The sequence below is a fragment of the Pteropus alecto genome, unplaced genomic scaffold (assembly GCF_000325575.1).
Source record: "Pteropus alecto unplaced genomic scaffold, ASM32557v1 scaffold68, whole genome shotgun sequence".
In the NCBI taxonomy this organism is placed as follows: Eukaryota; Metazoa; Chordata; class Mammalia; order Chiroptera; family Pteropodidae; genus Pteropus; species Pteropus alecto.
The window spans coordinates 3,436,378-3,461,318 of NW_006441386.1; the positions used below are offsets into that span (position 1 = coordinate 3,436,378).

The 24,941-nt window shown below is 35.1% G+C and overlaps 1 protein-coding gene and 1 pseudogene across 1 annotated transcript in view; both read right to left on the reverse strand.

Moving 5' to 3' along the window:
• The window catches only part of LOC102897055 (autism susceptibility gene 2 protein), a gene marked incomplete at its 5' end in the record, with an annotated part of 490,671 nt that overhangs the window by 124,161 nt on the left and 341,569 nt on the right, over window positions 1–24,941 (reverse strand). The window lies entirely within an intron of this gene.
• LOC112485270 lies at window positions 20,773–20,891 on the reverse strand (annotated as a pseudogene).

A 24,941-nucleotide genomic window follows, 5' to 3' on the forward strand; every position in this document is an offset into this window, starting at 1 on the left:
AATTAATTCCTATAAATAATGGCAGTGGGCAGTGGAGAGGGGAATATTTACAGGGGACTTCCAAACAAAACAAAACAAAACTTAAACACTTTCATTCTTTTTGTCTCCAGATGAGGTTAAGGAACTAATATTTATTGACTCTGGCTAAGTGCCAGGCCTTATATACCATGATCTCAGCCAATACTCCCAACAACCTTGCAAGGAAGCCCTAACTCACTACCTATAATCTACACAGGTGCAACCTACACAGAATACAACCAGGCATTTCTCTGAGACTCAGAGAGGCTTAGCCACTTGCCCCTGAGGGATAGCTTCTCTGACAAAGGGAATGAGCAGACAGCCGAGGCTCCTTGTAGCATATCTCATTATGCTAGCAGGCCTCATGCACTATGCTGTAGATTTATGAAGGGGATTCCATAGTCCCTAAGTACATTGCTTTTTGTGACAGAACACCTGCAACAATCTCTATTCAACAGAAAAACAGGAGTACACTGGCAGTGTCAGTGACTATCACTCAGGGAACTTACAGACTTCTGTGGAGGGAGTTCTAGGAATAAATGCTTTATTATTTATTATTATTAATATAAAAACCGACTTACACTGGAAGATGCTTTCCTTCCAAGAACAACAAAGTGGGCTTCCAACTCGAATTACTAGACTCACATTAGAGAAAACAGAACTTTAGGAGAGACAGACTGAGTGACTCAGACTGTGCATAAGCAGAAAACATCAGAAGAGCAGTAGATAACCTAAAGTGCTCCTGGCCTGAAAGCATCCATTAACTTTCAGTATATTTTGGGATGTCAAGCATGATCATATGGACCACCAATCACCAACTGGAATTGTATGGGTTAGGAAGCAAAGAAATGTGGAAAACAATCAGAAAGAACTCTAATGTTCCAGAAGACCAGCAACAGCAATCTCATGATAGGCCCTTGACCTTCTATCCATAGTGGCAGCTGATGGCCTTGACTCTGGGGTGCTTTGTTGGGCACACAAACTGAAGAATGATTTGTCGAACAACTCTCAAGTATTAAGTATCCCAGAAAGCGGAGGGCAAACATGAGATGAGAAATAAGAGGAGGAAGAACCCTTCTGAAAAATGTCCTCCTTAACAGTCTCAGTAGGTATTTAATTTCTATTTTTTCCCTCTTCTTTGAATTCACAAAGGCCAAATCTTCCAGTCAAATTAGAGTGCAGCAAAGCATTAAGACAGCATTCAACAGGTTTAATTGCTGTGTAAATGAAAGAAATTATTATTCATTCATGACATTTATTTCAGATTCAATGCTAGCTGCTTTTATATGAAGTTAGGAGTGGGGGAGAGTAAAACTTAGATGGGGTGAGAGGAACAAGAACTAGGATATATAATTACAGCTATATTTCTTTGCCAAGCATTATTGAGCCTAAACAAAAAGTACTTGTTTGCTCTCTTGAGAAAAAGCATGTGATCCATCAGTGGTGGCTCTAAAGAAAGCCTCCACTCTCCTGACACATGGTCAGATTTGATAGGTATACCAATACTTGAAATGCCAATAACAGGGGGCTTATTAAGGCTACAAAGCCTCGTAAAGCCCATTGTGGTTCAGAAGTCCTGAACTCTGGGAACAATTCTAGCAGTCAGGCCCTACAAAGTAATAGATGCCCCACTGTACCCTGAGAGAAAAGAGCCAGTTGATGCTATCAGGATTACCAAACAATGCATCTTTTCTAATGAATTTCCAAGAGTTTAAACATCTCCCACAAGCAGAAAAGAAATGTACATACATGTGCGCATACACACACAGCCCTAAACTCAATCACATGTGGTATTTATTTTTAATTCGCTTATGTTATCCAGTGGAAGGCACTGCAAGACAGGGTGCCTTGGGAGGCTAGTTCAAAATAGTAAGAATTATCTGCCCACAAATCAAAACACCACTAAATGGGAGATACTCTTAACCTGAATTGCTAAAACTCAACGATTTTATCACAATATAGTCACTACAAACTATAATCCCACCAAAATGCTCTAAGTTTTCCAAAGAGTTCTTTGAATAAAATAAAACACTTAATCAAAACATATCCACTTCCCGCTCCAACATATTCACACAAACACATGAGAACACACAAACGAACACACAGATATCTTTGGAACCAGTTATTCTTAAATCTTCCCTAAACCTGCAACCACTAGCTTTAAACTACAGCAGTTAAGAATAAGCAGAAACAGCCTCAGTTTGTTTTAAAACCGAGACCACACAAATTATAGACAAGAAGTTATTGTTAAGCAATTTACATAGATTTAAGGACCAAGAGCATTACTGAGAGATAATGACAACGAAACTGTGATTGCCAATGTTAAAGGTTTACTTGCAAAATTAGATGCACACAGTTTAATATACTGAGCTAATGAGAAAAAATAATTTTTGTAGATATCTCAAATATTTGCTGAGAATAATAACTAGTACTCATATATTGAAACAAGCTCTGTTTCACAATATAACTTTGGGAAAATAACTGCTATATTTCAGCCTCAGTTTCCAAGTTTTTAAAGTAAAGGGCTGAGACTAGATGATTTCCAAGGTCCAAGCATATTTAGTTCTATAATAAAACTAAGAAGGTGGCACAGAGATTTCCCATATAGTCCCTATCCCCAAACATGCATAGCCTCCTCTATTATCAACATCAGTCACCAAGATGGTACCATTTTTACCAAAGATGAACCTACACTGACGTATCATAAACACCCAAAGTTCTCTGATAACTTCCTAGTGATTGAGATTATCATATTGTTAATAAGTTCCTCATTATATTTCAACTGATATGCTCTTTGAAATAAGTATAAAGTTTCATTTCTTCTATTATGTGGTTGACAACACATACTTTTTTCTAAATGTGTTAATAGTGGTCTCTTTCCTTAAATATTTTAAAGAGTTTCTCATCCAAGGGCTACCTCCTGGTGAGTCTACTTGGGATATAGTAACAACCAGCTAACTCTTATTTTTATCAGATTGGGTTTCTTACAGTGAACTCCTCTGTCATGATTCTGACAGAACATCTGGGAAAACTGGGGATCACAACTCATTCATTCTAGGAAGGCCAATGGGAAAAACAAAATGTTTAATTTAAACTATGTGGCCCAGATCTGCATTCCATCTTACCTTTCTAAAATGCTTTTCCATACTCTATCACCTCAGCATGTCTCCCCGGACCTCAAATCATTTTACTAATAGCACAAATAAAATTAAACTCTACTATGCAGTGAAAGGAAGTGGAGGAATCAAGAGGTTCCTATACTGATCTCTCCTAAAAAGTCGAGATATAACTGTGCTCACAAGTTGCTACATTTTCAGCTCTGTGCTCCAACCCCTAGATCCCCTTCATTTTCACAAATTAATGACTTTCAAATGAATTAAGCACAAGATTTCTCCTCTCTTCATAACAACCATATCTTTACTAAAAGACATGTTTTCTTTTCCCACTATGCAGTATTTCCCCTATCAAGTCCATTTAAGCTCTCTTCTTTCAGCCTTAATCTATATAATATGGCCACCAGCATTCAGAGCTAACATTCCAGTGGACACTTACGATGTGCCAGGTACATCTATCTAAACACCTTTTTACAGATGAGGCATTTAATCCTCACCAACCATCCTATGAAATATAAATTATTAGCCCTATTTTACAGATGAAGAAATTGAGGGACAGGGAGGTGAATTAGCATGCACAAATTCAGATTGTGGCTTTGTATTGTTCTTTTTGTTTTTAAATTACTTTCATTCTATAGGGAAAACAGATTCACTCTTTTTTCCCTAGTCTACTTGATATCTAGTTGCACACATCTAAAAGGTAGGAGTAACTATTAAGGATACCATCTAAAACCTCAAAATAGAAACAGCCTATGGAACCATGAGCCTAGTTGCATTTATAACTGAAATTGATGAGCCAGTTACAAAAATTCTTTCCTCTCTCTTCTTCCCTGTCATCCCATATACCAAATATTTATTAAATAACTATAACATGTCAGGCACTATGCTAGAAGCTGTCTGTTGTCTAATGGCTATTCTGAGGGGTTTAATTTTTCATTTTGGATCATGACTTCAACATATTTCTACCTAACTACAAATTTTACACATAGGAAATGAATTTGATCTTTGACATTTCCTCAAGACACTTAAGAGTGTTAGCATTTTTTTCAAACAGGTTTCTCAAGGCATAACTGACACACAATGATAATAGACATATAATACACTGCACATAAGGTGGCAGCATGTTGAACCATGAGGCCAACACACTCACTTCCCAGAAAATAACAGCTTACTCTCCTGAAATGTTACATTTGGGTGCCCTCACACAGTGCTGAGAATTAGCAGAGATTCACCAAATTCAAGCCCTGGGCACCTGGTGTTGCAGATGATTACATGGTACAAACTCCTGGGGCCACAGGACCGTGAATGAATTTAACAGACCATACTATGAAATTTATTGCAAAGTATTTTTCAACCTACATACTAACAACATTGTCTTGCTCAAAGTCATGACACACTCAAAATCTGTCTTTACATCTCATTTTCCTTTTTTTCCTGCCCTTTTCCCATCTTTACTCTCTTCTACTTATTCACGCCCCACCCTTCCTTTCATCAAAAAGTGCTCCTAGGGAAAGGGTTGTTGAAATCATTCAAGCTGTTAGCAAACCACTGAGCTAAGTGAACTTAATGTAGTATCACTCCCAAGAGTACTGGAAATTAAGCAGGAAACCAATGTCTAACTTTTCAGTTTAGACAATCATACTTTGAAGGGAGTATAGTGGTTTAGCGGATCCATTATTTCCGTGAACCTCTGTGACATGGGCAGCTACAAATTTATTCCTTAGTCATTTGGTTCTAGTTCACTCGTTCATTTAGAGGTGCCTATCACCTCTGAACCAGTGTTCTAAGTGCCAGGAAAACAGTAGTGCAAAAAAAAAAAAGACAAAAATCCTACCCTGAAGGCATGTACAATAAACAATTTAAGAAATGATATCTAACATAACAGTTGGCATTAAATGTTAGCCATTCTTGCAGATACATGTACAAAGGATCTGAAAAACTTGTCATCTTGTTTAAATGAATACATCATGTACTGCAGAGGTCAGAAAACTAGCACTGAATTCCAGAGCCAGCACCGTGGTGGCAGCCCTGCTATCTTGGCCGAGTCTTCCGCTGCCCTGAAAGACGCAAAGTCTCCCTTATACAGAAAGAAGGCTGAGCTGGTAGAATTCTAAACGCATATTTTTAGATTTTCTAATTGTCTTATGGAAGAACATGGGTCACAAAGAGAAAACTGTTAGAAGTAAATACCATTTTTTTATGTCATTAAGTCATCGACCTTTCCAGAGGCACTTACCATATCCCTGAAGTGAAAGGGCAACAATAGAAAAGCAACTTTAGTAAAAGGCTATTCATGCACTATCAAAGTTGCACTCAGGTAATCATTCATATTCATATTCATATTCTCCTCCTCCCTTCTCCTCAGAATTCTTTTTGCTTTGCAGAACAGTGGCTATTTTTACCATCTGAATTTGAAATAAGGTATCACCTGGCACAATATAAAAATAAACTAGATATTTTAAAACAAATACTCAAAATTCCATACCGAGAGTAACAATGAACAAAACTGGTAAACATCTTTCTCTCCGGGCACACACACAATAAGTTTAGAACAAAAATGCTTCTATTGGAAGGCAACCCAGTAGATGCTTGAGATTACAGGCTGCTTCCTTCTACTTTACCTTCCTAATATTGATTTCTGATAAACTAAAGAATATTATTTGTCTACATAGTGTCATTTTATGAGCAGGTTCCATGAATAGAACCTAAATGTACCTACTGAAAATTATTTGATCATCAAACTCAATATTTAAATAAAAATTGGATTTCGTTTACAAATAATGAAGTATCTTTCACAGAGTTTGGAAGTGATGAAAATCACTTTAAAGTATCACTGCTTTTCCACACTTAGATTCTCCTTATTATATTTCCTCCATATTTCATTGTGAAAAATTAAATTCAGAGAGGTTAAAGAGTACAGTGAATGCTCATTTACCCTTTACTCATGTGCCTACCCTCTCCTTCTTTCCTTCCCCATCTATTCTCTTTTCTACCTGCTCTGTGCCTTATACAGTCACACACAGACACACAGACATAGACACACACACACACACACACACACACAATTTTGCTGAACCATTTGAAAATAGTTGAAACTTTTATGATACTTCGCTCTTTCATTTCAACTCTTTACTTTGGCATGAGTCTAAAAACAAGAACATTTTCCTTCATAGCTACAATATCATTAACACACTCAAGAGTTTAATACTTATTTAATATTACCATCTAATAAAATCCAATTTTCAAATTTCCCTAGTTGTCCCCAAATGAACTTTATGGCATTTCTCTCAATCAAAGAGTCAATCAAAGCTCACAATCTGCGTTTTTGATTACCTTATCTCTTTAGCATCCATTAATTTAACACAGCCTTCCATATCATCTTTTCATTTAATCTAGTTTAACAGAGATTCAATGCTCTATGATTGTCATGTGAACTAAATTACAGTATCAAATCACTTTTATAAATAGCTACAAAATGTTTTAATCCATCTAAGAGAAAGTATAGCATGATGAAGAATGGCTTTACATTTTTAAAGACTTAGGGGGAGTGGGAAAAAATAGCATAGATGATAGAGACTCTGTTCATCCCTCTGGCGACCAAATCAAAGTTGTGACAGAAACAAGGAGCAGCAGTAAGGGAAAATCACCTGGGATCTAGAGGATCAAGCCATACGACTAGAGAGAAATCCAAGAACCCTGCAATGGCAGAAGGTAGCATGAAGCTAGGACGAGGGCTGCCCAGTCTCGAGTGGCTGAGTGAGATGGAGGCTGCGGCAGCGGCAGACGCCTCTTAAGGGGGCTGCGTCTGTGAGTGCGGATTTTCGTGGTGACAAACCTGCTCACTCTGAGCATCAACGCCGGTTCATCTGCTGTAGGGGGCACCAGGGACTAACAGGGAGACATTGTCAGAGTGAAGGCCAAGGTGAGACTCGCTCTGTACAGGAGTGCTGGTGGTATCCATTGTTCCCTGTTGACCCCTCCCCTCTCCCAGTGCGTGGACACAGCACTGCCAGAGCCATGCCATCATCAAACTGAATAACAGAGGTCGCTCCACCCAGAGGATTCCCTGAAACCCCACCTCCCCCAACTCACAGCCCCACTCAAGCCACATCCAGGTATATCCTCAGCGAGTCAGGTACTCTTTGCTGAGACTTGCACTGGAGACAGCCTCAGTTTCTAGTGTGGCCTTTTGAGGCAACTATAAGCACAGCATCTGTGGATTGCTTGCTGAATCTTAACAGGTGGCTCTGGAAAGGTAGAGGCTTGGGCTAAATTTGGCCTTCAGCTGAATGCAGGACTGTGCCACTGGATACCCACTTCACAAATCCACACTAATAAGACAGGGAGACTTAGGAGCTTTGCTAAGAACATAGAAACAGACATGGAAAGGCAGCCAAAATGGGAAGACAAAGCAGCAGAAACCATATGAGAGAACAGAACAGAGATCCAAATATAATGCAGCCAAGTAATCTAACAGATGCAGAGTTCAAAATACTGGTTATAAAGATGCTCAATGAACTTTTGGGAAGTGTAGATAAATTCAGTGAGAACTTCAACAAAGAGATAAAAAAACATAAAAATGGAAGTGGAAATTATAAAAGGGAACCAGTCTGAAATGAACACATTATTTGAGATGAGAAATATATTAAGTGGAAGAAATAAAGGAGTAAACAAAGTGAATAAAGATGAGGATCCAATGCCCTATCTAGAGGGCAGGAAAGCAAATCAGGACACTCAAGCAGAATGGCAAGAAAAAACATGCCAAGACTATAAAAATAATTTAAGGAGGATATGGGACATTATTAAGGCTTCCAATATTTGCCTGATTAGTGTAACTGAAGAAAATCAAGATGTTGAACAGCTCTTTGAAGAAATAACACTGGAAAACTTCCCTAACCTGGTGAAGGAAATGGACATAAAACCCTAGGAAGCTCAGAGAATGCCGAAAATCAAGGATCTAAGAGGCCCACACCTAGACACATCATAATTAAAATGCCAAAGGTTAAATACAAAGAAAGTATATTAAAAGCAGCAAGAGAAAAACTAATAATCTACAAGAGAACACCCATAAGACTGGCAGCTGATTTCTCAAAAGAAACTATGCAGGACAGAAGGGCTTGGCAAAAAATATTTGACAGGATGGAGACTCAGGATATACAACCAAGAATAATTTATCCAGCGAAGCTGTCATTTAGAATTGAAGAATGAATAAAGAGCTTCCCAGACAAAAATAAGCTAAAGGAATTTATCACCACCAAACCAGTATTACAAGAAATGTTGGAGAGACTTCTTTAAGAAGAAAAAATACAAAAGACTCACTTCAGATTAAAAGACACACACAGACTAAAAGGAAAGAGATGGAAAAAGATATTGCTTTCGATGGACCTAGGAGGTATTTAAGTCAGTCAGAGAAAGATAAACACTATATAATTTCAGTTTTATGTGGAATCTAAGGAATAATAAGGAGAAACTAATCAAAAACAGACTTACAAATATAGTGGACAATTTGGTGTTGGACAGAGGGGAGGAGGGTTTGAGGGGCTAGAAGAACGGCGTGAAGGGTTAAAGAAGTACAAAAGGGCTAAAGAAGTACAAATTTGTAGCTGATAGATGGTCACAGGGATGGGGAGTACGACATAGGGAATGCAGTTAGCGTTAATACGTTGGCTAGGTGGAGGGTCAGAGGAGGAAGAGTGCAATTGGGGGGATCGTTTTATAAACTATATATATGTCTAACCAATGTACTGTATACTTGAATCTAAATTTAAAAATTAAAAAAAATTTAAAGACTTAAAAATTTCAATCTTTTCATCTCAATATTGTCTTTGTGAAGCCAGAAGCGCAAGGTCCAAATATGGGATAGCAAAGTTTATCTCTAGATCTTGAACTTCAAACCTACTGCTTCTACAACTCCAAGATATAACTCATTAAATCTAAAAGAATTTTTATAAAAGATTGGGAAGAGTTATCATAATATTTACATAAGAGACAATGCAAAAATTAACCAAATAACTGCTTATCAATTTTTCCCACTCTGAAATCAGAATCTCATACATGGCAGTGCACAGGAAAATTAGACTAAAAACTAAAGGTAATACTGTTTGATCTGGTAATAACTAAGTCCTCACAGCAAATTTTGTAACTGTTAAGAACACATAAAAAATAATGAGATTAGCATGTATGATTTCTACTGTGCCTTCAACTATCAGAAAATTTAGTTCTTCAAGCAAGGAGCACTGTAAAGTTCTGACCTGGAAACTGGCTTTGCTACCAAGAACAGCCATAATCATAGAGGGGAAGGGTAGATTATGATAAGCAAGATTATTTTTCCAAGCAAGCCTGACTCTGAATTTCTGTAAATAATTCTAATTAACAATTCCAGATGAGAAAAATCATTTGCAGGGACTGGATCTAATTTGTTTTTGTTTTTTGGGTTTTTTTAATTGCTGCCATATAAAAGAAACTTGTCCACTCAAACATTCATTCAACAAATATTTATTTAGTGTACTCACTAGGTGCCAGGCACTGTACCAGGTGGTGAAGATATAATAGCAAATAACATCCTAAAGGTGCTGCTATCACTGAATTTATTCATCTTCAATAAAAAATGAAAGACAAAAAAACACTGAACACATAAGTAAATATATTTACCAAAAAAACAGATAATTTCAGATGGTAATAAGTGCTAGTAAGGAAATAAACAGGTTAGAATGGCAAAGTCAGAAATAAGTAAAGGGAGTAAAAACACATAGATGGTCAGATAAGATGACACTGAAGGGGTTATGTGTAAACTAAGACCTATGAGGCAGGTCAGGACCCACCACATGAGATTGTGTGGCAGAGTGAACAGGCCTACAGGACTACAGGAAGGTCAATGAGGGACTCCTGGAAGTCCAGAGGGACAGTGGGAATAAAAGTGGACAGGGGTCTCACAGGTCATGACCAAGTGTTTGGATTTTATTCTCAAGTAAATGAGAAGTCCTAGAGGATTTTGAGCAGGGGAATGCTAAAACATAATCTATGTTTTTAAAAGATCACATTGGCTGATTACATACAGAATAAAAAGACCTCCACAATGAAAACCAGTGAATCCAGTATCTCCACTCCATTGTTTATGGCTTCATTACTACTTCTAGCACTGAAAAGAGGCAAAGCACACAATCACAGCACTGCGAAGGCAGTGTAAGCAAAGTGCATGCAACCACAAAGCTACTGGACCTGGTTTCCTGCCTCAGTTCAAGGACAGAGATGTGACTTAACTATGGAGAATTGCAGCATCCTCCCTTTACATGCTCCAAATGTATTTGAGGGAGTGACATCAGCAAGATGGAGGAGTAGGAGATACTAGATTTCAGCCCTCTACAAGAAAACAGCAATTATAACGCTATCCACAAACAAAAATAGCCCTCAGAAGGCTCATGAATCCAATTAAGAAACCAGAACAACACATGAGGAATGTCACTACCTTGACTGTGCTAACTATTTTGTAATGCATATATATATCAAATCATCATACTGAATGCTTTAAGTATAACAATTTTGTCAATTATACTTCAGAAAGCTGAAAAATGTACTTGGGAACCTTCTCAGTGGTTTCAGGCACATGGCTGAATGAACACTAGCTTTATTTTTAGTTTATCATCAATCTTTCTTCTTTATAAAAATGCTAGCTAAATCCTTTCTAAAACCTTATGTCACTGACGAGCCATTATTCTTAACCACCTCCAGACCTGGGTGTAGTAAAGATCTCATAATAATGGCAAGTGGCAGAGGTTTCCCAGCCTCTCCCACTCACAGCTACCAGGTTACTCATCTGCCAAGGTCCACAATTAGAAAAAGTGTTATTAGAGCAGTAGAGTGGCTGATTTTCCAGAAAGTGTTATTTGGTACAATGAAGAATGGAAGGAAGTCTGTCTGCTACCAACTACGGCAATTTCAGACAAATTGGCCCAGGAAAGAAAAAGGATTTCTACAAACAATTCCCCTAAAAGGCACAACACAGTATGGTCAGCACAGGCAAAAGTGTCATTCTTCATTTGTTTACGAAGATAAAGTGAAACAAACCTTTCTTGAAAATAATATAATACAACCAAGAAGGCAAAAAATGCACGCTCGTTGGTTCTAATCACTCCACTATCAGGAAATTTTTTGAAGATAAGTATTTTTAAAAATTCTATCAAAATTTTCATAAACATTTTAGAACTCAGATTTGTTAACAAAGCTTCCCATTTTGACTGATACCTCTTTGGATAAAAAACAGAGTAAGACAACAATTTGAATCAACATTAGGTTCAAAATCCTTACATTTTTGATTGTATAATTATTCCTATATGTTTCCACATGATAAAAAAAAAAAACTAATAGTTTAAATAAGAGTCAATAGATAAACTCCACAGAATGAAAATTGTGCTATTTGATGTATCACATTATTTTGTGGTTAAATGTCTGTTCTTAGTCATATTCCTAGAACCCTGGAGAAAGAAAGAATATCTTTGAATATACATTTTGTATAAACACTAAATTTTGATGCATATATCTCTTCTTCACAGAAGTATATAACTGGGTCACTTATATGTTTAATTTTATAATTTCCCCTAAAGCTATAAATTCTTTTCATTTTCATAACATACTGATTTTGTCCAACATTAACAAAGTTAATTAACTATACTAATGGACATGTTTTTATCTTCCCCAGGAGAAGTAGCAATTTGACAGGAAACGCAAAATCCTACATTAAGACTCATCAGTTGTTTGACCTACAAAGAGCAGATTTTTTTATGTCATGCACATTCACACCCACATAATTCTTGCACACATATAGTACAGGGCACATTCCTTCAGATACCAGAAGGCTGCAATGTGCTTCCCATGCTGCAATGAAGTCACTGCCAGGAACTTAAATGATGAGAAAAAACAAGTTAAGAGAATGAAAGTTGAATCTACCACATTGTTTTCTATGGCTTTCTTCTTATGGGCAAGAAATGTGTAAGTGCTAAATAAAGAGGGAATAGTTTAGTAAATTACAATGAAAACCCAAAGGAACTGTGACAAATACTACATAAACATTTGAAAGAATGATGTATGTGCAAAAGGAAAATAAAGAAGTATATAGAACTAGTTATAAAATATAAAGAAGAACAAACATTGGAAAAGAACATGCAAAAATTAGAACTTTTGCCAATGTTAGGATTATAACAGGTTTTCCCTGTTACAAAATTAAAAAAAAAAAAATAACACTGAATGAATAAAAAGGGTCAAATCTGGATACACTATTGGTTTCTAGTAAATGTACTTCATATCCAAGGTCTACATTTCTGGCTACTAACTCTAAGTGTGATTCTGGGCTTTCTGTCCTCATTTGCAAATTGAAGGAGTTAGACTAAATAGCTTTTCAGCTCCAAAACTGAAAAAGTCTTTCCCTGTCACTAAAAAATCTTGGTGAATATTAAAGTCTTTCCTTGATTAAGCTGAAAGATTCACTGTAATGAAGCTCTCAAACATTATACCAAGAAAGAATCTGAATATAGTTGCCAAATTATACCTTTTCTGAAAACTTTCATCTCTGTCAAGAACATAGCACAACTGAGCCAGGCCATTAGGTTATTACATGCTAACACCCATGATTTGTCTCTGACAACTTGTTTGGTTCACTGAGTGGTAAAGTGGCTGGACAGAAGCAACTCATTCATGTAATTTCTGCTCATTTTTCCTGTGGATAAGCACTGGTAAGCACTGCCTTCCTTTTGCCTTTTATTTTTCTCTCAGACTCACATATACAACATGCACACTCCAGAGACCCAAAGAAAATACTCCATGTTTTTTACGAATAGCCTGGAGCAGGAGCAGGAGAAGAAAGGGAACGAGTAAGGAAAAAAAAGCACACAAAGCCGTCCTTGTTCTTGTAATCTTTCTTAGACAAATTCTGCATTAGAGAAAGCCACAGCTGAGGCTTTTACAGTGGTGTTAAACACTACTTCGGTCCCCTGAGAGGGAAGGAATGCATTCCCTTTAGTATTCACTGTGTTAAGCTACTCAGCTTTCCTGAAAGATAATCTAACAAAGCAGTCAAAAGGAAAAAGCACAGACCATGGTACTTGCACTTAGCTGCTTATACACGTGATTCTTTCCTTCCCAGGAAAGAAAGTAAATAAAAATGATCTTAGGATGAGTTTTCATAAGGCGTGGTATTCTGTCCTACATAAAGTAGAGACCTAAATATCCACTGACTAATTCAATTAATTTAATTCAGACAGTATATTCCTATAACTCTTTCTGTGTTGTAAACACTACATCAGAGGAAGACTAGAGTCCCTGTCCTCAAGGAATACACAATCTCAAAAAAAGACAAAACAAACAGATATAAACCAGATTAACAAGAGAAGGTAGCTAAGCAAAAAAAAGGATAAAAATTCATCATTAGGTATCTAAATGAAAGTAAAATGTAAATACAATTACCATAAACAACTGAGATTAAACAATTAACTCTAGGTGTACATCTATCAAGCAGTAAGAACAGGAGATCACATAGTTTGATAGGTGTACTAATCTCACATAATCTATTACAAGCCTACTAATGCTCTAATGTCTATCAGTACATCTTATTTGGAGGAAATACCATTTCATTCCTGAGACTCAGTCTTAAGTTTTTCTACAATTTATTGACAAATCTAATGCAAAGTGTATTTCAATACATGGGATACTCAAAGACAAGATACTCAAGACTCTTAAGAGCTGATGGTGTGTAATGAAGGCCCATAATGAATATCATTTAGACGGTTATGATGAAATATAAAAACCACAGGCAAGAAACAGTTCTCACTCTTGAGACAATAGTGATTATATTGATTATATCTATGTGTATTAAGTACAAACATCGGATATTAATTAAAGTTCTGAATAACAAATTAAATATGAAATAAAATTCACGCAATTCACCTACAGAATAAAAATGAAATGTATCCCACCATTTTATAAGTGAATACCAACCTGACCTAAACTCAGGCCAACCCTATAACTTTTAAAATAAAATATCTTTTAACTGACTTCCTCTCAACTGACCAGCTAGACCAACTGATACTCCTCATTTTCTTTATAAAACATACTGAACGAGTCATAGCCAATGAATGCTTCTCTATTAGACACTAGAGATCACATACGCACTAATAGTAAATTGTTCCCAAACCTGTTTATGCTAGTTTTATTTTTTATTTAATTAAATATCAATTAAACCAGTGATGATTGCAAAATAAAAGTGAGAAAATACGTCCATAAAAATTAAGCTGTAAAGGGGGCTCCTTAAAAAATTCGTTGAATTAACATGAGACAACTATGAAAGATTGGGAAGGGAAACCTAAAAGGATCCTGCACACAAATTACTCACATATGTCTAAGTTGGTTCAACAGTTTTAGCAATCCCTCATATACAATTGTGGTCAATGCATTATGGATGTGGTTTATTCAAGAAAGAGCATTTGGGACACAAATCAGTGGAAAGATTCTCGAACCAACCCTCATTGCACATTTTAAACTCCTGGGAATCTTTTCAAAAAACACAATGCCAAAGCTGTACTTCAGACCTATTTACTCAGAATCTTTAGGGATGATATGTGGACATCACAATTTTTTTAAAGCCCCAAGTGATTCTACTGTGCAGTCAAGGCAAACCACTGTCTACAGGAAAAGATTGATGAAAGGATGTATAATCACTTCTCTTATGATAATGTATTTAAGTATACAGTTTTTTCTTTAAATGATTTCAAGCTTTAGTGACTGTTTCTATTTTGTAAATGCACTATGGAGCTGATGATGTCAGATAAGAAGTATTCTACCAAACAACAACAAAAATATGTAACCAGATCTACTTTGGCCTAACAAGTAAAATGAGTGGGATTTGAATATGTTCTCAAAAATATCTGCAGGTAAGACCTATCAGTTAAAGCAACGTGAAGCTGAAACTTAACATCTGCAATTTCAATGAAGTTTTTGTGTCCTCCTTCTATAAAACTGAACTATCTATCCTGCTCTCTCTCTACCATTGTGAGATCCTCCAACTACCATAAGTATACACAGTCACATTCCAGGAGAGCAGAGCGGACAGGGAGTTTTAAAAGGCTGGCAGCAGGAGGTTAGGGGCATTTAATAGGCGTGGCGGGGCAGACAAAAGTTTTGTTTCAATGTGTGCACAGTAAAAACCTCTAAGGTAGGAAAAGAAACCAAACTCATTAATTCACTCTCTCATTTATTCATACAAAAAAATACAATAAACAACTACTCTATACATAAAGCTATTCCAAGTGTTCCAAAACAAAGCAAAAATATTATCTGAAAAACAAAGCCAATATATGAGTCCATATCCCTCTGAGTCTATCACACTCAGCACCACACTAAGGTAGCACTGTCTGATGAAAGTCACATTGTTGTGTATTCTTCAATACTAAGTGGCTCTATTGCTAGCTACTGTCCTCCTCATACTTGTAAAGTAATCTGGAATCATGCCTTTAATTTAGATTAGCTATATCTTTTATTTCCGGAGTACCATAGTAATAACATTGTCTTCAAATTCAATATTTGAAACAGGGGTTCTATTCACTTCCTTATACTTAAAGGACTGTAACTGAAATCCTTATATTGGAAATGAAGCACCTAGAACTTCTGAGTAGTTGCTCATCCTTTAGGGTTGTTACTTGAGCTGTCAAAACTATGAACGATCTTCAAAACTATAAAATGAGTCCTCTCTGAAGATTGAGAAAAGTGTATAGTATAGCCTTGATATAAAGATCGAGTCTTTCTTATCTCAAACAACAAATTATCCTCCACCAAATCACAATTCAGGGCACAGGAAACAAGGTTCTACTATCTTATCAAGTGAGAATAAAGAGATTCACTGGGCCATACCCACAGTTTATGTTCTATAACTTAAATTTTTCTGGATTTCTTAATTAGTTCTGTGACACAAATTTACTTCTTCATTCTAATAGAACTCAATAACATTTGATAAAATATTAATAAAAGTTTAGGTACAGTCGTCATGATTATGTAAATTTCTAAACATACTGTGTAAATAAATTTTAAATTAACTCTGAAGATAAAGACTAAGTTAAAGTACATATTTTAAATTTATTACACAGATAAGCAAGGCTGGCAATAGGGTTAAATAATATTTTTAATAATCTCAGAGCAGCTATTCAGTGGAACAACTTTTTCCAAAGGAAAAAAATATAATCAATTTCCTCCATCTAATTCAATACCTCATCAAACTAAATTTTTCAAGAAGAAAAATCTAGTTTCTTCTACTGTGTTCTTTCTGGCTAACAGCCAACAATTCAATAAAACCAGAATAATTACAATCTTAATACAAAAATGTGCTGTCAAAATTACCTAGAAAAAAGAAAAATATTGCAAAGACAATGTTTTTTTATAGATCTGTATCTTGAAATAGTAATGAAGGGGTATCAAGAAGCAAATGTTTGTGTTACTGATAATACAATTTAATAAAGCAGGGTAAACTTATAATGGAGCTGCTTCTAGCAAAGACTTGCGAAGTACAAATAAGAGAAACATAAAGAAGATAACAGAAAACAATTATCACTCTCTACTGAGCACTTCCTATCAGTATCAGGCCTTCTGTAATGCAAACACTTAAAAATGTTATGTCATTTAATTACTTTTTAAAAAGCATCATAGGGGATTTCTGCGTCTAGAAGGATGGAACAGACATACTTTTCCCTATTACTCACACAAATTACAAATAAAAACCCTGGACATTATAAATAAAGCAAACGTAAATAGACTCTGAAAAGTAGAGAAAAGAAAGCAGGCCACCTAGGAACTTGGGGACCCAAAAAATGAAAAAGTGGTAAGTTCTCTAGGTTTTTGTTTTCATTATTATTTTTTGCCTCATATATCCCACACTATGAGTTGAAGAAGCCAGAAACTCAGAAATGCCCCCCAAAAAGTTGGCTCTCTTAAGGTAAAGGATCATGAAAGTGTCAAACTGGAAAGACAAACAACTTACAGGCAAACACCAGTGAAAAAAAACTAGACACACCCCACTCCCCCCATCAACAAGGTGAATGGGGATCCTAGACTTCCACCCTTACAGAGTTTAACGAGGTACCCCATCTCCACCTCTAGTTGGTGCCACAGAAACCTGAGTAGAGATCCTGGACCTTCGACTCCACTAGGCAGAAAAGACATCTCCTCCCAATATGTCGGTGGAACCATATGGGGAGCCTAAACTTCCACCCTTCCCTCTCCCCTTTGGGATGATGTAAGAAAAGGCGCTAGGGAGAGTCACTGCTTGGTGGTTAACAAGGCCACCTCCCCCGATGGTGTCTGTGAAGCCCACAAGGAAAGTAATACTGAGACATTATTACCCTTCCCAACCAGTACGGTATCAGCTAAGGCCTGAAGGGGAGCCAGAACTCCTATTCAGCGCTAACAAGGAGACTCTTGCCTCTTCGGGTGACAAATGAGGTTGAGCAGGAAATAAGGACTTCTACCAATGTGGCAGGGCAGCCCCCTTCTCTTGCCAGAGAGCTGTCAGAAGAATCCAGCTAAAAACTGAAGATTTAAGTAAGATCCATAGTCTCAAAACATAAAACCTAAAATATTCAGGTTTAAATCAAATATCACTCTTCATACAAAGAATCGGAAAACTCTCAACTTGCACAAGACACCAATATTATGTCTAACAGACATTAGAATTATCTGACAAAGATTTTAAAGCACCTACCATAAAAATGCTTCAGCAAGTAATTATAAACATGCTTAAAACCAAACAAAAAACAGGAACCCACAGAAAAGATGTTTTGGCAAAGTAATAGAAGATATAAAGACCTAAGAGAAAATTTTAGAAGCCAATAACAATAAAAACTCAGAAAACTACAAAAAAATTACTTATGATACTAATTAAAGATGATACTAATATATGGAAATTAAAGATGATACTAATTAAAGATGATACTAATATATGGAAAGACACTATGTGTTCACAGACTGGAAGATTTAATGTTGTTAAGATTTCCACATTTCCCAAAGAGGTTCACAGGTTCAGTGCAACCCTTATGAGAATCTCAATGGCATTTTTTGTGGAACTAGAAAAATTCAACCTAAAATTGATGGAATCTCAAGGGACACCATATAGCCAAAACAATTTTGAAAAAATAGAACAAAGTTGGAAGACTAACATTCCCTGATTTCAAAACATATTATAAAGATACAGTAATCAAAAACAGTTTGGTACTGGCATAAAGACAAGCAGAGAGCAATGGAATAGAATAGTGAGCCCAGAAATAAACCCTTCAGTACATGGTAAAATAATTTTTGGCAAGGATGCCAAGACCACTCAATGGGAAAAGGAGACTCTCTTCAACAAATAATGCTAGGAAAACTGGATATCCACATGCAAAAGAATGAAGTTGAACCCTTATCTGTCATCACATATAAAAATTAGCTTGAAATGGATTAAAGACCTAAACATTAAGACCTAAAACTGTAAAACTCTTAGAATAAAATATAAGGGAAAAGCTTCATGACACTGGATTTGGCAATGATTTCTTCTATATGACACCAAAATCACAGACAACATAAACAAAAAGAGACAGATGGGGCTTTATCAAACTTAACAACATTTGTATATTAAAGGATACAATCAACAGAGTGAAAGGGCAATTTATGAAATGGGAGAAAATGTTTACGTAATATTTAACAGGTTAACATCCAGAATATATAAAGAACTGTAATTCAAGGACAAAAAATAAATAACCTGATTAAAAAATGGGCAAAGGACTTGAAGACATTTCTCCAAAGATGATATACGAATGGCCAAAAAAAATATGAAAAGATGTCCAACATCACTAATTAACAAAAAAAAATGCAAATCAAAACTATAATGCAATATAACCTCACATCAATTAGGATGGCTACTATCAAAAGGCCAGAAAATAACAATTATTGGAGAGGATGTGGATAAATTCAAATCCTTGTGTACTGCTGGTAGCATTATAAAATAGTGCAACTGCTATGTAAAGGGTATAGAGGGCCCTCAAAAGATTAAAAATGGAACTACTAAATGATCCAGCAATACTACTTTTGGGCATGTACCCCAAAGAATTGAAAGCAGGCCTCCCTATCACCCAAATACAGCACTATTCATAATAATCAAGAGGTCGGTGCAATCCAAAAGTCAATCGATGGATGGATGAATGGATAACCAAATGTGGTACACACAGAATGGAAAATTATTCAATCCTGTTACATGTTTTAATACAGATGAACCTTGAGGCCAGTCACAAAAATATAAATACTACATTATTCCCTTTATCTGATGTATACACAGATGTCAAATTCATAGAAACAGAAAGCAGAATAATGGTTACCAGAAGGTAGGAGAAAGGGGGAAAGAATACTTATTTAATAGGTATAAAGTTTCAGACTTTCAACATGAAAAAGTTCTGGAGATATGTTTCACAACAATGTGAATATACAGTTGACCCTTGAACAACATGAGTTTGAACTGCGCAGGTCTACTTACACATGACTCTTCTTCAATTGACCTGCGCAGTTCAAACCTGAGTTGTTCTGGAGTCAACTAGTGGTTGGGAATCCAAGTATTCAGAGAGTAGGTTTAACTTTTATGCAAATTTTTCATTGTGTTGGTGCCCTTAACCCCTATGTTGTCAAGGATCAACTGTGCTTAACACTACTGAACTTTACACTTAAAAACAGCTAAGATGGCAACTTTTATGGAATGTGCTTTTACCACAGTAAATAATTTTTTTAATTAAAAAAAAAAAAACTCAATGGGTGAACTCAACATCAGGTAGAGGAGAAGAGGAAAGAATCTGGGAACTTCAAGAGAGAACATTTAAAATTATTCGATCTAAACATACAAAGAAATACAGACTCAGAAGGAATTAAAAAAAAAAAAACAAAAACAGAGTATCAGGGACCTGTTGGACTATAATAAAAGATCCACTATTTTTGTCTCCAGCATACCAGGAGAGGGGCTAAAAAGTACAAGGTAAAACTTCTTAATTTGGCAAAAGACATAAACTCCAGATTCAAGAAGCTGTGAGAATCCCAAGCAGAATAACTCCAAAGCTAACCACACTGAGACATATAGTAAGAGTTTTGAAAACTAAAGACAAAGAAAAAATCTAGAAGTAACTAGAGAAATAATGCATGGCCTATAAAAGAAAGAATGATAGATTTCTCTTCAGTAGACTGATAAGTTGTATATACATAATGTAATACCTTGAGCAACCACTAAAAATGCTGTATGAAAATATGTACTTAGAAACACTATAAATAAATTAAAATGGAATTAGAGAAAATTCTAGAAAATAACCTACAGGAAAGAAAATAATAGACAGGCACACACACAATAAAACGCACAAATACAAAACAAAAATTGGCAAACTTAAGGCATGCTATATCAATAATTACAAGTAAATGATCTAAATATACCAATTAAAAGACAGACCGATAAAGTAAATAGAAAAACATGACCCAACCAAATGCTATCTACAAGAAACACATTTTATTATTATTTTTATTTTTTAGGCAAGGCAACCCTTGGTTGACCTCACAGATTGCAAGGACCTGTCAGCTTACAATCCCTTACTTTTTAAATTTTTTATGCCTATAGCACTTGGTCTTCCTAAGTGGTCTCTCATCCAACTACTAACCAGACCTGACCCTGCTTAGCTTCCAAGATCCGATGGGATCAGGCTTGTTCAGGGTAGCATGGCCATAGACTACAAGAAACCCATTTTAAATATAACAATATAGAAATCAAAAATATGAAAAAGATTTACCATAAAAATGTACAAAAATAAAACACCAGTGGCTATATTAACATCGGATAGACTTTAAGGCATACCAAATTACTAGAGATGGAAGAAAATTACAAAATGATACAGGGTCAATCTACTAAGAAAATATAATAATCCTAAATGTATATGCACCAAACAGTAGAGCTGAAAATATATGAAGCAAAAACTGACAATGGTAAGAAGGAAGAGTCAAATTATAATTAAGTTGAATTAAGTCACAATTATAATTGAAGCCTTCAACACCGCTCTCTCAACAATTAATAGAACTATTAAACAGAAAATCATCACAGATGGAGAATTCAACAATATCATCAACCAACAGGATCTACATGCCATATACAAAATGTTCTACTCAAAGCAGAAAACACAGTCTTTCCTAATGCCCACAAACACTATACCAAAATAGATCATATAATGAGCTAGAAAACAAATCTCAGCAAATTTAAAAGAATTCAAATCCTATAGAGTGTGTTCTTTGACAATAATGGAATCAAACCAGGAAATGGTAACAAAGATAATAGAAAACATGCCCAAATACTTGAAAACGCTGCTAAATAATCCATGCATTAAATAAGAAGTCTCAAGGGAAATTTAAAAATATATTGAACTGAACCAAAATGAAAATAGAACATATCAAAATTTGTGGGACTCATAAAGCAGTGCTGAGAGGGAAGTTTATAACACTATATAGTTACATTAGAAAAAAAGAAATCTTTCAAACCAGTAATCTAAGCTATTGTCTTAAGAATCTAAAAAAAGAGCAAATTAACCTAAATCAGCAGAATGAAGGAAATAATGAAGATAGCATAAGAAAAAAATGAAGTTGAGAACAAGAACAGCACAGAAAACTAATGAAGCAAAAAAAACTGGTTCTTCAGAAAGATTAGTAAAATTGACAAATCTCTAGCAAGACTAAGAAAAAAAGACAGAAGAAATTAATTACTAATATCAAATATGAAATAGGGAATATCACTATGCATACATCAAAAGGATATGGAATGCTATGGACAATTATACACGCTTAATTTTGACAACTCAGATGAAGTGGCCCACTTCCTCAAAAACAAAATCTGCGAAGAGTATTCCAATATTTCCCAAGAATAAAGATGTAAAAATCTTTAACAAAATTTGAGCAAAAAAAATCAGCAATATAAAACTAGTTATACCACTGTGACTAAATGGGAGTTATTCTAGGGATGCAGGGTGATTCAATATTTGAAAATATAACATATAATATAATTCACCATTTTAACATGCTAAAGAAGAAAAATCAAATAATATCAATCACTGCATAAAAAAAACACTTGACAAAATTCGACATGCATTCATGATTTTAAAAAACCTTTAGAAAACTAGAAACAGAAGAGAACTTCCTTAATTTGATAAAGAATTATCTACAAAAAACCTATAGCTAACATTATACTAAATGATTAAAGACTGAGTGCTTTTTCCCTAAAGATCAGGAACGAGGCAAAAGATATTCACTCTAACCACTCTTATTCCACACAGAACTAGACATTTTAGCCAGTGCAACAAAACAAGGGGAAAAAAAAGAATTTACAGCTCAAAAATAAAATTTTATTTGCATTTTACATTATTCTCCATGTAGAAAGCACCAAGGAAACTACAAATAAACCTCTACAACTAATAAGTCCATTCATCAAAGTCATAAGATACAAAAACAACACACAAAAATAAGTCATATTTCTATGTGCTAACAATGCATATGTGGAATTCAAATTAGAAATATCACTGTAATTGCTTAAAAATAGAAAATATTTAGTTATAAATCTAACAAAACATGTACAGGACTTATATGCTAAAACCACAAAATGATGATAAAAGAAGTCAAAGAAAATCAAAATAAATGGAGAGACATACCATGTTCATAAACAGAAAGACCCAACATAGTAAATTTTTTAAATTCTCTCCAAATCAATATACTGATTCAGCAATACAGTTCTTATTAAAATGCCAGGAAGATATTTCATAAACATAGACAAGATAATTCTAAAATTTATATGAAAAAGCAAAGGTATCATATAGCTAAATCAATTTGGAAAAAGAATAAAATGGAAGGAGTCACTACATTCAATTTCCAGACTTACTATATAGCTATAGTAATCAAGATTTTTTCGGATTGGTGAAGAAATAGATATACAGATCAATAGGATAGAATAGAGAACTCATAAATCGACCCACACAAGTATAACCAACTAATATTGACAAAGGTGCAAGAGCAATTAAATGGAGAAAAGATAGTTTTTGAAACAAATGCTGCTTAACTGGACATGCAGAGTGAAACAACAAAACAAAACAAAACCTTGACCTATGTTTCACATCTTATATAAAACTTATCTCTAAATGGATCATAAACTTAAATCTAAAATATAAAATTATAAAACTTTTAAAACCAAATAAAAGTAAGGTGATTTCTTCAGGATCAAGAGATAAGCAAAGATTTCTTAGATTTAACAATCAAAGCAGGGCATATAAAGAAAAAAAAAAGCCATATATTGGACTGTATTAACATTAATTTTTTTTCTCCGTGAAAGAAGAGGATAAAAAGACAAGTACAAATTGGAAGAAAATATTCGCAAACCACATATCCAATAATAGATCAGTAATTAGTATATTAAGAACTTTTAAAAATTCAATAGTAAAAGTAAAAAATACAATTAGAAAATGGGAAAAAGATATTTAATGAGTAGGAGATATTTAACAAAAGAAGATATTCAGGTGAAAAACAAGCACATGGAGATGAGTAACATGGCTAGCTATTAGAGAAATGCAAATTACCACAATAGGATATCACTACAACCAACAGAATGACTAAAATACACACACACACACAAAGTAACATCACCAAATGCTAATGAAAATGCAGAGAAACTGGATAACTAATACACTGCATTGAAGAGAATTGTACAATGGCAGAGCCACTATGGTAGACAGTTGGGTGCCTTCTTAAAAATTAAATATGCTACTCGGAAATTGCATGCCTGGGCATTTATCCCAGAGAAAAGAAAACTTAGGTCTACACCAAAACCTGTATACAGATGTTCATAGTACTTTTATTTGTAATAGAATAAACTGGAAACAATACAGATTTCCTTCAACTGGGGGACAACTGAACTATAATGTATCCATACCATCAAATTCTACTCAGAGACAAAAGAACACACAGAACCTGGAGGAATCTTCTGAGAATCATGTTGAGTAAAAAAAGACAATCCTCAAAACTTACATAGTGTAATTCCATTTATATAACATTCTTGAGATGACAAAATTTAAAAATTGGAGAAAAAATTATTGGTTGCCAGGAGTTAATGAGTGGGGGTGTAGGGATGGGAGGAAAGTGATATGGCTATAAAAGGCCAACAGGAGAGATACTTTAGGTGGTAAAATCATTGTGTATCTATCTTGACTGCGTTAATGCTAATATCCTGGCTATAATATAGTTTACAAGATGTTACCATTAGGGAAACTAGGTAAAAGACACATGTTATCTCTCTGCATTATTTCTTACACCTGCATATGATTCTACTATTATCTCAAAATAAAAAGCTTAGTTTTAAAAAAGTATATTAGATGATAATTCCCCAAATACAACAAAAGAGGAAACAATTTTATCAAGTTTCTACATATTGCTAAAGACATATACTACCAGTAAGTGATAAAAGCAGAATTCAAATTTATGTCCTCCAGATTCACCAACAAAGTCACAGATTTACTCAAGAGCATTTTGAGAATAACTGAGCATTTGTTATGTGCCAAGAATTAGGGATACAAAAAAAACGAACAGTTCTGTATCTGTAGGATCTTATGGTACTACAGAGAACACATATTAGCTAATGAATAATTATAATAAAATGCATTATGTACATTCAAAGCCAAGTGCTAACACTGCTGAGGGATATCAAGTGAGGATTCTGAGATGGAAGAAAGCAGCCATTAACAAGCAGAGGATTAA